This window comes from Nansenia antarctica, assembly GCF_963989245.1.
Source record: "Nansenia antarctica genome assembly, chromosome: 16".
NCBI classification, from domain to species: Eukaryota; Metazoa; Chordata; class Actinopteri; order Argentiniformes; family Microstomatidae; genus Nansenia; species Nansenia antarctica.
The window spans coordinates 24,790,542-24,795,428 of NC_137686.1; positions in this window are offsets into that span (position 1 = coordinate 24,790,542).

A 4,887-nucleotide genomic window follows, 5' to 3' on the forward strand; every position below is an offset into this window, starting at 1 on the left:
AAGTGGGGGGAAGAATTTCGTCACGATTGTTACCAGAAAGAGGCTTATTGGGGCATTATGTGTTATTTGTCTGTTCCAGGAAAAAGACCACAGACATAAGCTGAAGGGCATTGCTATATTCAGCATGAGAACATGAGTTGGTTATCTTGTTTTTTTTCCTTGACTTCCTCGGCCCGGGATGAAATGGAGGGAGTTGGTCTCTTTCGGACTCGTAACCAGAAGCTCACTCAGCAGTAAGTAAGATAAGATGTCATGGAACCACCAGCAAGAAGTAAAACAGAGGTGGTCATCTCCGGGTAACGACCCCCTCTACGATCACTCCATCTTCTGCACTGCAGTATTTCCTCCTGCACTAAGCAGGGAGTCAGAGAGAGAGAGAGAGAGAGAGAGAGAGAGAGAGAGAAAGAGGGGGAGAGGGAGAAAGAGAGAGAGAGAGAGGGAGGTGGAGAAGGAGAGAGAGAGGTGGAGAAGGAGAGAGAGAGAGAGAGAGGGAGAGAGAAAGAGGGAAAGAGGGAGAGAGAGAGGGAGGTGGAGAAGGAGAGAGAGAGAGGTGGAGAAGTAGAGAGAGAGGTGGAGAAGGAGGTGGAGAGAGAGAGGGAAGTGGAGAGAGAGAGAGAGACACGTACACGTACGTCCGGCCGGGAGAGGGTTAAATCCATAAAGACGTACAGTAGCTCAGCCCTGACCCCTTGCCCTCCGATGCAAAATTCTTATTCCCCAGCAAACTGACAAAGTGTTTTTAATCTTTTCTTTCCCTCTCTCCTGGAGATTGGGGAAACAAAAATCAATAGCCGCTGGCAGGCGATCTAGCAGGCGGGTGAATTACAGGGGGGCCAGTAGCCGCAGCCGGAGAGCGTGAGCGCGAGCACAGGCAGCATCGGAGTGGGGGGGGTGGGGGGTGGGGGAGGGGGGGGGTGGGGGGGGCCTTCGAATGAGGGACCTTGGGAGAGGCGTCGGAGACACCGAGGGCTGCAGGGTCACCCCGGGTCCGCGGTCTGAGGAGCACGGTATTTACTGCCCCTCCTCGGCCCAGGCCGGCCCGCCGCCACCCGCCACCCGCTCTCCTCCTCATCTCTCGCCACCGACCGCAATGAAAAATAACTACCGCACAACAAGAGGGGGGGAGAGGCGGGAGGGATGGGGAGGGAGGGGAGGGGGGGGGGGGGGGGAGATAGAGGTGGGGAGGTGGGGGGAGAGCAGCCTTGTTGTTATCTCTGGGAGCTTGTCTCTATGCCATTGTTCGTTTTTTCTCTTTTTCTCATTCCTGTGAAAGGAAAGGTTCATTCCAGAAAGGAGAGTGTGTCTCTGGTCCAGTCTTAGATCTAGAGAGTGTTTTATCCCTACCCCCCTATATTATTACCCGCAGTACCCGCTAACAATGACTGGTAGCCTATGCAGTGTACTGTATGCTTAACCCTCTTCGACATTACGTTGCATGAGACATAAAGCTATGTTATGTGCAAGTCTAAAACAGATGCGATGGTAAAACAGCAGCTCCGAGCTGAGCTCATACAGTGACATACAGTAGGGAGAACATCATCGTCTGCACAGTGTAGGTAGGATGTCAGAGCAAAGAAAAATTATTGTTTTTTTCCCCCCCTCCCAAATGGGAAATGATTCATTAGCGTCTGGTGATTTAGAACCTGGCAGTCCTCGGAAATCAATAGTCATGCGGTCGGCTGTCAATACTTGATTTCTGGTTGTAATTAGCTGATGTGCACCAGCGGTTGTGAGCAGAGCTTGGTTACTGGAGAGTCAGGATATTTCTGAGAACCCTGGAGGCTGCGCAGGTGGCAGTAGCCCTAGCAGAATGATTATATAATTTTTTTTTACCCACAATATATCATAAGGGAAGGTAAACAACTCTAGAAGTGAATCGCTTCTGGAACAGATGAGAGGAATTGTAACGTTATAATTTATGTCCCCCCCCCCCAAAAAAGTAAATATTGTCTGCAAACGCATATGTTCAGTGTAAGCCCAGGCTTTCTTCCTTCCATTAGTAAAACTCGTACTTTAATAACGGTCTATAATAAACAGTCTATCAACGGAGTGACAGATGTGAGTAAACCGTTCCACAGACTATGAAAATCACAGCCCTCTGTCTGGGATTGTGAGGACATCTTTTTCGGTAAACAACTTTTTCTGTTGCGGTGTGGAGGTTGTTTTCAGGAACGCTGTTGTAAAAATGTGTCAGATCACTCAATTATCAACACTGTCGACAGCTGGCAGCCAGACAATTAGGGCTGTGAGGATGATAATGATGATGATGATGAACTGAATTCTTAATTGCTTTGTTTTGAACGTAAAAACAGGGAAATTCAGACTATAGGGGCAACGCCTACACAGAAAACGGGTCTAAATTAAATCTCACTGTTGATTTGAATATCTCTCCTAGCTACTCGAGGCAAACACACCGCTGAGACGTGTTGTTTGAATATATTAGCTTGTGTCAATATGATTGTGCATCACTGAATGATCAATATTGTGGCAGATGGCAGGTGTGAACAATGCAGTGAATATTCAGTTAAAATGTGTTTTGGTGAAATGATTTTTCAGTAAAATGTGTTTTGGTGAAATGATTTTTCAGTAAAATGTGTTTTGGTGAAATTATTTTTCAGTAAAATGCGTTTTGGTGAAGTGAAATCTTTCAGTAAGATGTGCTTTGGTTAAGTGATTTTTCAGTAAACAAATTGATTTCATTGGGATCGATAACCAAAATAGTCCCACACACCTGTGAACATTACAATCTGGAATCTGCTCGTACATGATAACGATTCTTCCATTTTCATACACTTCCTTGTCTAACACTTCTTTATTCTTGACGAGCCTCTGTGCTCAAGACTCAATTAAACAGAAAACACAACAACCTAAAACAGCTCCAAACCCCTGCAGAAGGACTCCTCTCTCTCTCTCTCTCTCTCCCTTCCCTATTTGCATATTAGAGTGGTTTTCGGGGGGGAAAATGAGCTGTAGAAATTAATTCAGGATTAATTGGTGCCTTTATCTCGTTAGGACAATCTAATTTGGGGGATGATGGAATTGTTTAGACTCCCTTTTGCATAATTGGATCTCGCTGAATGGTTGTCATTAGCGTCTTTTTAGCGTCGTCTGTGGGCCCGCCCGCTCTTCCTGGCCCCAGCCTCGTAAAGAGCGATCATGTGTTACGCCACTGTTTTGCTAACCCCTGGAACACTAGCAATAGAGGAGCATGTGGCAAACCGCACAGTGGCGATTAACTCTCTTTTAAAGCCATTAGCATGTAGCTAACGGCGCGCCGTGGAGGAGAGCTCTCATATAAACACATTAGCATGTGGCTAACAACACTGACTGCAATGATCTACTGTTCGGAGGGAGGCCATTAGCACGTAGTCAGAAACTGCTTTCATCTCTGTTTTCTTTTATGACAGAGTGAGTTATAATGTGACCTTCATTGAATGTGATGACACCTTGTTCTGTTCTGCCCGTTCACGACCAGCCAAATGTAGTATAGGGAACTGTACTTTTTCCCACTTTTCAATTAAAGTCGTTGCAAAGATACCTTTTAGTTGTTTATAATAGTTCGTACCCGCTTTCCCCTCTACTGTGTCCCTAAGAACTTCTATTGCCCCCCTTGTACTGTTTCTCTGTTTCTCCAGTGTAAAAAAAACAACAACAACTAGGTTTTAGAAGAAGGTGATAGGAGAAGGTTTTTCCTTCTATCAGTGGCCCCGGCCCGAGCTAGATTACTCTTCCCGCAGCGAATGGTAGACTGATGATTCTCATGCTTAGTATTCAAATGTATTGATTGTAAGTCGCTTTGGAATAAGGCGTCTGCTAAATGCCAAAAATGTAAATGTAAAAATGTAAGTTCAGTTGTGTGTTTTAAATGGATAAGTTCACTCTATCTAATCTATTACGGTTGGGAAGAGCCACCAGCTCTGAATGAAAACCTCCCCCTCCCCCAGATAGAAGATGAGTTCAAGCAAAGTGCCTCTGCTGGTAACTGGAGTGTCTGGCCCCTCCCACCTCAACACTATTGATGTACAGTAACTATGGAAACAAGATCTGAAGTTCCCCAGCCAGGTGTAGAGGAATGTGTGCTGTGATGGTTGAACCCTCGTACCTAAAGAAAAGGGCTGCATGCCTCTGCCTTTTCCCCACCATTATCTCCTCCTCGCTAAACGCAGGAGAGGGTTTAATCTTTATTGTTCTAGTAGTAGTACGATAGCATCATCACCATTTTTCAGTAAACACAAATTTGTGAAGATATTATTCCTGCTGGCCACTCGAGTCTCTCTCCGCCGGTAAACAAAAGCAACGCAGGGTGAAATCTAATCTATGGTGGTTATGCTCTGGCCGTGCCCAGTTAATTGAGTTGATGCAGTCTGTCCCCGGAGGACCTGCATATACAGTAAAGGAAGTGGACTTTTGTTTGTCCGTATGTTACAATAGTAGAGGCTTCAAAGAAATCAACAGTTTTGTTAGTATTGTCATAATGTCTATATGCACATTAGTCAAGTCAAGTCATGTTTACATATATAGCTCTACAACGACAAAACAGCCGCCCACAGAGCTTAACAGATAAAACACTAGTAAAAGAAAACAACAATTAAAAATACACTAAAACAAACACACGGTGCAATACAGGATACAACAGGTGCAGAAATAAATGTGCAGTTGTCGGGAGGCAGGCTCGGCTCAGGTCAAAGGTCAGGGAGAAGAGGAACGTCTTAGCTAATGTTTTAAATGTTTTACATTACACCAAACATAAAGATTTGCATTAACTGTCGCTCATCGAGTCGCTGAGTCATTGAACCCTTTACCGAATATACACAGTAGGCTATTATAGGAAAGAACGGTTTGATTTTGTAACCACCCTCGCACCTTAAACTTGATGTTTATGGTGTT